A 12,140-nucleotide genomic window follows, 5' to 3' on the forward strand; every position below is an offset into this window, starting at 1 on the left:
CTGTCTGCACAGTTGAATTATGTCATTACTCGAGCTTGATGAAACTGCATCTGCACACACACCTCGGTCAACGCAAGCCGCGGCAGATTCTCTACAGAGCTCATCTCCGCCCGCAGACGCCAGAGAGTCCCAACATCTGCGCCTCTCAAGCCCAGAGCGTTTCTCCGTTGACTCTGGTGACTGCCGCCCATTCCTGGCACAATGCGAGTTGCACTTTGAACTTCAAGCTGCAGCTTTTCCCTCAGATCGAGGAAACAATGGGCAACAGCCGAGTGGAGCCGACATTCCGCAGTCTGTCATTCACTACCTTTGTTTATAGAGACTTTTAAGCAAATCTTTCAGTCGGTTATTCCAGGAAGAGAAGCAGCCAAGGGTTTGGTACAGGTCAGTTCAGGATTATGCTATTGAATTTTGCCCTTTGGCCGTGGATGGAACCAGTCAGCATTAGCAGGTGCATTCTTCAATGGACTATCAGAGACACTAAAAGATAACTTGACCCATTTGGATTTACCTGCCAAGTTGGATGTTTTACTTACACTCGTCTCCAAGATAGACAAGCGACTGGCAGAGCGCCACCATTCCAGGTATCCCCCGGAACTGTGCCGAGCTCCACCTGCAAGACGACACCGCCTCCTTCCTAGTTTCCACCAGTAAGAAAGCCACCATCAGACGCTCCAGAACCCATGCAACTGGGACCCACTCGACTGTCAACAGCTGGGCGTCAACGCAGGTTTAATAAAGGGAGGTGTATATACTGTGGTCAGCTAGGCCATTTCATCTCTAGCTGTCCTGTGAGAGGAGTATCATTCAGCCCCACAGCCAAGTCTCCGGTGAGTGAATCAAACCAAAACTTAGCTAAGAGACATTTGACACCACTCACACTCAGTTCAGACTCTCGCCTTCAGACATTCTGCACTAGTGGACTCAGGGACTGATGCCAATCTGAAAAGCTATGAATTAGCCAATCATCTTGAACTGTCATGTGAACTTATTCCTCAGCCTTTTTCAGCAGCAGCAGCCCTAGATGGGCATCTTATGTGTAATGTACGTCACCAGACTTCACCTGTGTCAGTGATATTAAATGATGGACATGCAGAGCAAATTACTTTTTACTTGTATCACTCTGCTCACATCCCCTTATTCTAGGCTATCCATGGCTCAAACAACACAACCCACACATAGATTGGTTAACTGGCTGTGTGCTGGCTTGGAGAGAGACTTGCCAACAGAACTGCTTTTCATTTCCGTCCACTCCCAGAGCAGCCAAAGCCACTTCAGGACTGGCTTCAGAGTCAGAGTTTCCAGACCTCACAGGGGTGCCTGAATGTTACCTGGAGCTGAAGGAGGTGTTTATTGAGTCCAGGGCTACCTCTCTTCCTCCCCATAGGCCGTATGACTGTGCTATACACCTTCTACCTGGCGCTCCTATTCCCAAGGGGATACTATTTTCCCTATCTGTTGCTGAACAGCAGGCTATGGGAGAGTATATTAACAATGCTCTTAAAGCTGGCATTATCTGTTCTTGTCTCCTGCTGGAGCTGGATTCTTCTTTGCAGAAAAGAAGGATAAGTCCCTCCGGCCATGCATAGACTATACAGCTCTGAATAACATCACTTTAAAAAATGGATATCCCTTGCCTTTGATCTCCACTGCTTTTGATCAACTTCAGGGGGTTAAGAACTTCACCAAATCGGACCGTCGTAATGCTTACCATTTGGTTAGAATAAGAGAGGGGGATGAATGAAAAACCACTTTCAATACCCCCATTGGACATTCTGAGAGATTCTGAGAGAGTTTTGAGAGATATGTTAAACAAGTCTGTGTTTGTATATCTTGCTGATATACTGATATTTTCTCTCACACTGTGAGACGGGTTCTGGGTAGACTCCTTGAAAACAATCTGTTTGTAAAGGCTGTTTGTCTTTTCTGGGCTATGTAATAGCTGGGGGACAACTCAAGATGGACCCGGAGTAGGTAAAGGCGGTACTGAAGTGGCCAACTCCATGCTCCCGAAAGGAGGTTCAATGTTTCTTGGGATTTGCTAACTTTTATTGCAAGTTCATAAGACGTTTCAGTAGTATTGGTGCCCCTCTCCACTCACTCACTTCTTCAAAGGTTCTTCAGAATTTTGTTTTGAATAGTGACCCACGTTTTTGGCATCTACTCCATCTCTGGCTCTGCATTGCTAAAGTCCTACCCACCTCACGCTGATATTTTATGTTGGTTTGAAAGCTGTGCTGCTCCACTAATTTCTACTGGAAGTTCTGACACTTTTTAACATCTTAAATATTGAGTAACCACTCTGACAAATTAATTTTTTTTTTTTCAGCAAGAGCAGTTGATTGAACTTTGTAAAGAATATGACCCTAAATCCTCAACAAGTTGAAAAAGAGATGTTGGGGATGTACACTATATTGCCAAAAGTAGTCACTCATCCATCAGAATAATTAAATTCTGGTGTTCTAATAACTTCCACGGCCACAGGTGTATAAAGTCCAGCACCTAGGAATACAGACTTATTCTACAAACATCTGTGAAAGAATGGGTCGCTCTCAGGAGCTCAGTGAATTCCAGCGTGGTACCATGATAGGATGCCACCTGTGCAACAAGTCCAGTGGTGACATTTCCTCTCTGCTAAATATTCCACAGTCAGCTGTCAGTGGTGTTATAACAAAGTGGAAATGATTGGGAATGACAGCAACTCAGCCACAAAGTGGTCGGCCACGTAAAATGACAGAGCAGGGTCAGCGGATGCTGAGGCACATATTGCACAGAGGTCGCCAACCTTCTGCAGAGTCAATCGCTACAGACCTCCAAACTCCATGTGGCCTTCAGATTAGCTCAAGAACAGTGCGTAGAGAGCTTCATGGAATGGGTTTCCATGGCAACTGCATCCAAGCCATACATCACCAAGTGCAATGCAAAGCGTCGGATGCAGTGGTGTAAAGCATGCCACCGCTGGACTCTAGAGCAGTGGAGACGCCTTCTCTGGAGTTACAAATCACGATCCTCCATCTGGCTTGTCTCCATACTTGTCTGACTGCATTATGCCAAGTGTAAAGTTTGGTGTAGGGGGGAATACGATGTAAGGTTGTTGTTTTTTGTTCTGGGCTTGGCCCCTTTGTACCAGTAAAAGGAACTCTGAATGCTTCAGTATACGAAGAGATTTTAGACAATTTCACGCTCCCAACTTTGTGGAAACAGTTTGGGGATGGCCCCTTCCTGTTCCACCATGACTGTGCACCAGTGCACAAAGCAAGGTCCATAAAGACATGGATGAGACAGTTTGGTGTAGAAGAACTTGACTGGCCTGCACAGAGTACTGACCTCAACCCGATAGAACACCTTTGGGATGAATCAGAGCGGAGACTGTGAGCCAGGCCTGCTGTCCAACATCAGTGTCTTACCTCACAAATGCGCTTCTGGAAGAATGGTAAAAAATTCCCATAAACACACTCCTAAACCTTGTAAGCTTGCCCAGAAGAGTTGAAGCTGTTATAGCTGCAAAGGGTGGACAGACGTCATATTAAAGCCTATGGATTAAGAATGGGATGTCACTTAAGTTCATATGCGTGTAAAGGCAGATGAGGGAATACTTTTGGCAATATAGTGTACATCAGAAGAAAAATGGGGCAAATATTCCTAAACTTGAAGCACTGAAAAGACATGGTTTCACAAGCATTTACCATACACAATGCCTCTACCTGACAATATAGGCGGACAGAGACAGCAAAAAAAGTGGCAAAAGTAAAGAAGGAAGTATTGCGGTGCTTATTAACAACAGATGGTATAACCCAGGAGGGTGTTCCACGAACGTGGCTAAAGAAAGCTAGGTGTAGGAAAGGTGTAGGAAAGCCTCTCTTAAACTAACGCCATCTCCCAATTAAGCCTCAAGTCGTTCCGCTAAGACATTTCAGCTGCATCTAAGTGAGGCTAATTCAAGCGAGGCTTACATAGCCTGGCTATATGCGAGTGCCCGAGGAACGTAGGAAGCCCTGACAAGTGGATGGTGGAAAAACGGAAAAGGCAGAAAAGGAGAGCGAGACGAGAGCTGTCATTTTTTCACCCATTTTTACGTAGTCAGCCTCCACGGGTCCAGCAGGGGCCTCGATGCGTACATGGGTACAGTCTAGTGCACCGATAACATTGGGGAAGCCTGAGGGAGATGATGAACTTAATGCAAATACGTCAGCCAGTAGGTTGTTTCACATTATCGGCTACATTGATGACATTCTCATTTACTCTCCTGATCTTGACTCACACCGAGACCATGTAACCAGGGTTCTTAAAAGACTTTTGGAAAACGATTTGTATGTCAAAGTAGAGAAGAGTGAGTTCCATGCAGACACCGTCTCCTTCCTGGGCTTCATTGTAGCCCCTGGAAGAGTACAGATGGACCCGGCTAAAATTAGCGCTGGCTGTGGCCGAGTGGCCCACACCTGACAGCAGCAAAAGGGTTCAGCATGTTCCTCGGTTTTGTGAATTTTTACAGGCGATTCATCAGAGGATTTAGCGCAATAGCTGCTCCTCTCCACGCTCTTACCTCCTCTCAGGTGCGTTTCCACTGGTCCCCAGAGGCGGAGACAGCCTTCCAGACACTCACGCATCGTTTCACCTTTGCCCCCATCCTCACCATGCCAGATCCCCAGCGACAGTTTGTGGTCAAGGTAGACGCCTCCAACTAAGGGATTGGGACAGTTCTCTCTCAACGGTCGGAGCAGGATGGTAAGATGCATCCCCGCGCCTTTTTGTCAAAACGGCTGTCCAAAGCAGAATTATTATGATGTCGGCAACCGGGAACTGCTGGCAGTCAAGGTTGCCCTGGATGAGTGGCGTCACTGGCTTGAGGGGGATAACCATCCATTCATTGTTTGGACTGAACACAAGAACTTTGAATATATCAGATCAGACTTAATTCTCGCCAGGCCAGGTGGGCGCTTTTCTTTAACCGCTTTTCTTTAACAGCTTTTCTTTAACAGCTTTTCTTTCTCCCTCTCCTACAGGCCGGGGTATGCAATGTATTTGGTTACCTGCCCCCTGTCTTTACAGACAACGAGCAGGAGGTGATAGTGCCCTCCGCCCATGCCATGATTCGTCGCTGTCGCTGTATCTGGGCAGCCGCTCGGCAGGTGTTAGTTCGCCAAGGGGACCGAGTCAAGAAAGCTGCGGACCGCAAGAGACGACCTGCCCCAGCATACCAGCCGGGTCAGAGGGTGTGGCTGTCAGCTAAGGATCTCCACCTCAGGGTCCCCTCCAGAAAGCTGGCGCCACGATTCGTTGGTCCGTTCCCCATCACAAAGATCATCGGCCCTGCAGCAGTCCACCTTCACCTGCCGCAATCCCTTCGTGTTCACCCTACCTTCCATTTGAGCCAGATCAAACCTGCTAGGGAAAGTTTGATTGTCCCAGCTGCTACACCGCCGCCACCACCCGAAGTGGTTGATGGCGGCCCTGTGTACAAGGTCAAGCAGTTGTTGTCAGTACGCGGCCGGGGTAGACAATACCTGGCGGACTGGGAAGGATATGGACCTGAGGAAAGACAATGGATACCTTCCCGCTACATTATAGACCCAAGCCTAATAACACTGAGGACTTTCATAGGGACCACCCTGAACAGCCTGGGCCGTCAGGGGTCGGCCCTAGAGAAGTGCCTGAGTGTTTCGTTTTGTCGCTCACCCAAGCCTGCCACAGTCACAGAAAACCTTGCCTTGCTCGTTTGTTTACCAAGCCACGATTCCTTGCCTCCTTGCGAGTGATTTTCGGTTTATAGTTCTTAGTTAATTGCCCTCCTCATAGCAGAGTGAGTTTTGGTTGTTTTTTCCTTTTATTTTTATTTCCTTTTATTTCCTTTTACTTATTATTTATTAAGTTTTATATCATAGAATTACATTTTCATAGCTGATTATTTTCATCACATCATATTGGTGGTTGGAATGATCTAATAAACTTTGCCTAATTGGATTATCTGCATCTGAGTCCTCTTTCAAGCCCAGGTCTGACATCGCCACCATATATCCAAGGATAATTACCCTTAACTCATTCTTATTGTAATTTAGCCAATTATCCGATCCTTTCAGTGCCATGTAACCCCACTGACTGTGAAAGAGCATAGGATTGAAGCAGGTGAGAGGGGTAGGAAGGAACAAGACTATGAAGGCATTCATACACAAGCTAAAGAACTTCAAAATCAATCCTAGCGCACTGGGACCCAGTGCAGGGAAGCTAAAATAGACGAACTGTGCTCATATCTGTGAACTCCTGTTAAGAGACTAGCAGCAATGATCTAGACAAGCTGAAATCAGTTAAGGGAGGCATAGACATCGGAACTATAATATATTGGTTTCTTTGTCTTAGGCGGGGTTGAGCAGGTTTTCCAGGAAGCCCGGGACAGAGTAAGGTTCACAGACATCCCAAGTTCCAAAAACTCGTTTCAGGGAGATGCTTATCGAACCCCCCCCCCCCCCCCCCCCCCCCCGCGCCCGGCCCTATATTAAATTGGGGATTTTTTTAAAGGCTTAGACAGGCTGGATATAGATAGTTAGATACTGTAGCTGGCTAGTTAGATATAGGCCTACACAATTTAGTAACTAAATGTGTTTGATACTTTAAATAAGTCTTTGATACGTTTTGCTTTATTTTATAACAGCATTTAACCTACAGAAATAAAATGCAGATGATGGTGCGTTCAACTTAGCCTACCTCCACATGTTTTACAGTCATTAAGTCCGCCGAGGGCAATACTGAAGTCACTATTGCATACAGTGCACCTCGCACGGTGTCATCATTCTTCACCTTCACTAGGCATGGGTATACTTTAGTATATTCTGCTGTAAAATGAGTCATATATTTTCGTTTTTTACTCAAGGATTCACCCTCTGCCATTTGGCAGGATGCACAGTTTTGAGTGGTAACTTAGGTGACTGTCAGAGAGTAAATCGAAGCCCTCCCACACCGAACATTATTGGCTTATTTTGCTGACTAAACCAATCAGCGCGCCCTCTGACAAGCAGTCGCCCTGAGCAGAGCATCGCTTTGGACAGATACGCACAGGTTTCACAAGCAACCTCTCCCCACGGCCCACACCCCTCTCTCTCTCTTGCCTGCGCAGTCGAAACGCGCATGGTGCACGAGTTATTGTATTGCCTGCACGCTCTCACTCGCATTGAAAAAAAAAAAAAAAAACACTCCCTCGCATAGTCTAAAATCTGGGATATTTTATCCGACTCGCGGGCATCCGTGATTAACTATCAATATCAGGGATACTCCCGGAAGTTCCGGGAGACTTGGGATGTCTGGGTTCAGCTCCTGCACTCGCACCTGCTTTCCATCTGCGCTCGTCAAGATTCCTTGATAAGGATCTGCAGGAGCAACCAGTCTTTGCCTGATTGTTCTCACTGCTACAATGGTAATCTGGCGGACGTCTGTGCTGAATTCCTAGTTAAACCCTCTATCTACTTAGCTTGTTCTCTTGTGCTCCGAGTGTCTGTTTGTTCCATCGTTGCTCGTTGCACTCTGGATTTCCAAGCTAAAGGATTTAGCTCTCCAATATGGATTCCGAGACACCTGCCTGCTCATCCCCAGCATGCTCGCCCTAGTGTTGACTCAGTACCTTCTTCATCACAGCCAGCACCCTCCCCTCCACTCTGGAAACCCTCTTGGACTCGGTAAGGAAAAACACTCATCTTCTCTTGGATAAATTACCCTTTCTCTGACTCACGCTAACCATCTACCTGTTCTTCTGGATCTACTCATTAGCTCATCGCTGCTCTAGACTTGCGTGGATTTCCTACTGAAACATGGTTGACGCTCAAACCGAAATGCCCTCCAACGTACAAAAATATCTGGATGTATCAATCTGTGCGCACGCATCAATCCAAGCACATTTCGTTTGTACATCCCAATCAACGTGGAATTGAGCACACATGCCGGAGCACCCGACTCCTCCCTGTCCACGCCCCTACTTAAATATGTAAATCATATATAAATGAGCCTTGCACCTGCGAGCCCCCTCTCTGTACGATCAGAAATAAAGGAAATATAAAGAGTAAGGTGGCAAAAAAGAGAAACTACACCGAAAGCGAGTTGGAAGTGCTACTTTCCGAAGTGGAGGCGTGCAAAAGTGTTTTGTTTGGCACGCTATCATCAGGAATAAGCAGCAGACGTAAGAGTAGTGAGTGGGAGAGCGTGTGCGAGGCTGTGAATGATGTGGGGTCAGAGAGCCGCACACCTGCTGAGGTAAAGAAGAAGTGGTCCGACATCAAGGTCGATGTCAAGCGGAGACTGGCTGCCCACCGCCGAAGTGTGGCCAAAACAGGCGGGGGGGGGGCAGGAGTGGAGGTGCCCACCTTGTTTTAACAGCGAGTTGCCGCAATTATGGGTTACACTGCTCTCTCAGGGGTGGTGGGAGCATGTGTGGGTGACTCCGATAACCCCCAAGGTAAATACCTGTGTATTTCAGTAACTTTTAACAAATGTATTAATAAAGTAGCCTGTCAACAGGTTCATATGTAAATGCTATATGTGGTTTGAAATCTGTTCAATTTAAACATGCTCGCATATTATAGACTTGAATTCATGTTTGATTACTCAATATATTTTTTGTAACAGGAGAGGACACAGAGTTGCAGCCATGTGCCACAGGCTCCAGTGATTCATCTGACATGGCCAGTGTCTCCGTCGCCAGTACGGCGCAACCACAAGCTGCTGCAGTCCTCCCGACTGGTCGTGTCCTCACCCGTGAAGAGATTGTGAGAGCAATAGGCGGCATAAATAATCGCCGAGATCAGCTTATAGGCGTCCTCACAAATATAGGGGAATCAATAAATGCATTGGTGAAGAAGTGAATTTTGCGTCCTTGCCTCTTTTACATAGTTGAAATTAAATTTTGCCGGCCCCGAATGGCCTCCTGGGTAGGACACACGTTAATGGGCCCAGCTTCTGGTTCGTCTGGTGGGGGGATATGCTGCTCTGGCAGTGGTATGGCGTGCCGGTTTGCCACATTCTGGAGGACACTGCATGCCATCACAATGCGGCACACCTTTTCAGGACTGGACAGCAGCATATCCCCAGTCCTGTCCAAGCAATGCCAACGTCCCTTCAGCAGACAATAGCCCTCTCAACTACTGACCGACTGCGGGAATGGAGGTCATTGTACCTCCGCTCTTGGTCAGTCTGAGGGTTGGTGAGAGGGGTCATCAGCCAGCTTTTAAGATACCCACGGTCACCTGGGTCAATTGAAAGCAGACAAAGTTAACTGGATATACAGATTCCATTCATTATTCTATTGAGAATGAGGAGTTGTCGTCATAGTACAGAGCCCCGCCCCTATCCGCCATGTTGGCAGAATGCTAGCGAGAAAACGCCATTCTCTCCGTTCGTTTACATTGTACGCGTGTGTTTTTAAATCAGTAAGTTTAAACAGTGCGGAATTGCAAGAACATGCCTGGAATACAATGCTGTGTGAAGAACTGTTCCAGTACCTCACATAATACGTTTGGGAAACATTGGAACAACGAAATACATTTTTTTTCGGTTTCCTAAATGGATGCAGCATCAGGGAGAGCAGGCGTCTGACCTGACGAGGAGACGCCGGGTTGCCTGGCTGGCTGGACCTTACTTTCGATTGCACCCCTCCGTCGATGAAAGTGTGTTCTCTGCATTTTCACTCGGGTACGTTCTCTAAAAATCTCTTTATGTTGTTGTCTCTTAAAGCTACGAAGTTACTTTATGTTGTTGCAAACCCTGAAGTGCACCTGACGTTGCTGCCTAGCTAGCTAACTAGCGAACTGTTGCCTCTTCGAAAATTAATGTTAACTACCCCCTAATGTGGCTAATGTGTTAATGTGTACCCCTTCAGCCCTTTTGTCATACCATGAGCAGCGTTACCCTCTCAGTCTGTATCTTTATTTTGCATGTGTTCTGTGATGGGTTTGCCATTGATTGCATAGATTTTTTTCATAAACTATTTATTCTGTTGTAGGTAAGCCATCATATGAGATGTTGGAGAACCACGCTGACTGGACAAATTCAGCTTTTTACATTCAACTGTACCTGTGCACATGCTGCTCAAATGTGAGGGTGAAAACCTAACGCCTTTAGATAAGATTGTCACTGTTTGCTGTGCCTTAACGAACATGTGCAAAAGTGTTGTTTGAGTTCATTCCTCATTGTTCATTACCTTTTAATTTGTTTGAAATAAATGTTTGAGTGCCTTGTTCATTAACTTTTAATTTGTTTGAAATAAATGCTTGAAACAACTTGATATGGCTTAACAATGTTTATTAACAGAACAGGAAAAAAGAATAAGGGCGCCAGGTGCAGAATGCAATATACCTCTAGGAAAAGTTAACAGTGCACAAGAACATGTGTGCATTCAGAATAAAAAGTATAAAAATTTCCAGCATGTAAACATTGACAACAAGCAATAATAAAATAATACTGTTACTAGTGCAAAAGAACAAAGAAACACTATTCAGCACAAGAAGAGCAAAACCATGGCGTGTCAGCGGAGGGTCTGTCCACAAGCCCCACACAACTGAAGTGATACCACTGGACTGGTAAGTGGAGGCTCAGAGTCTCTGTGAATGCAGGACCTGTAAAATAAATAAAATGAAATAAACTAAACAGTAAAAAGCATTTATTTCAAGTTACAGTCTACACTTTAGACACATTGATAATGGCTTAAATCTAACCAGGAATGTACGCCTTGCAATCACAATGTTAATGGCTTAAATGTGTCGTTGGGCTAAAATCAAATGACAACTAAATACCTAAACATAAGCCTTAGCATACATCAAAACATTTGAAACGTTTGTGTACATTGAACATCTCGTTAATCTAGTGTTTACAAAACAAGTCGCAGTTAATTACGTTGTCATTTTGGTCAAGAAGTGTCTCAATGCAATGTAATTACAACACACTAAAATGCATGACAAGAACCTTACCTTTGCCAGTACAACGCTGTTATCATCACCAGAGCCACCTGGAGGCTTGTAGATGGCCAAGTCCTGCACCCAGCCACAGCAGAAAGTCTGGTACGATTCCAAAGATTTGTGACTTTTAAACTCCTGCATAGTGTAGTAACTTACACCAAAGACAAGATAATTGACTATGTCCATATATGTGCACGCAGGTAACTGGTCCAGGTCTCTGTGCCATTCTGCTGCAGGGAGCTCGTAAGGATCAATATTTTGGATGCTGGACAGTTTCTCCAAATACCGCTGCTTTGCGCTTGTAATAAGCTTGTCCCTGTAAGGTCCCTTTTCTTTCGCCTTATTTCTCTCCATTATTTTGCTTTCTTTCTTTCTTTTGTATTCGTCTCTGCCCTGCCGAAATGACAAATGCGGGAAGATATCCGTTAAGTTAATGGCGTTGCCCCTGGCAACCACTAGATTCTTCTGCCAACATGGCCGACCGGCCGACCGGAGTCACGTGACTCCTCATTCTCAATACATACTTGCATATTGATCACATTATTTTTGCGCATAAGTGCGCCGGGGAAAAGGTGAGGCTGCTTTTACGCACGGGGTTATTAACATGAGTACTTTGCACACAGATGATCAGGGGTCAAGATCTTGCGCTGTAGTTTAACCAGCAAAAAACAAACAAACCTTAACCAACGACTAGTACCGATGCTGTGAAGACGGGATAGAAATTGGGGGCGCACATGCTCAATGCACGTCACGGGGAATAATATTCGGACAAAATTTACACCCATCCACCCATCGCACACAGTGCCAGCTTGTAGTCTGTCCCCAACAATGCTGTTACTCAGAATGTATGAATCGTGCGTTGAACCAGGCCACCTCGCCACATTGTTGGTTAATTGCATTTATGCATCACATATAATCTGTACATTTATGGAATGAAATTGCTTCCTGTTGACATATACAAGTTCATCATGTGATGGTGCTTTTATAGCAAAATTGCACTTTAATTTTGGCCTGTTCAACTGCATTGTATGGGAATTGAATATACCTGGCTGATATGCGGATAATTCCGTCTCACACGGCTGGCATGGCTCGGCTCAGGGTCAACTAGCACAGTCCCAATCGGTCGGCCTGCTCCCTATGGAATGCCCAGTTGCCAGACACATGGGTGTGTTAATTTTCTCAGTGTTAATTGTTCATGTGTCTCAGATG

The sequence above is a fragment of the Odontesthes bonariensis genome, chromosome 10 (genome assembly GCF_027942865.1).
Source record: "Odontesthes bonariensis isolate fOdoBon6 chromosome 10, fOdoBon6.hap1, whole genome shotgun sequence".
NCBI lineage: Eukaryota > Metazoa > Chordata > Actinopteri > Atheriniformes > Atherinopsidae > Odontesthes > Odontesthes bonariensis.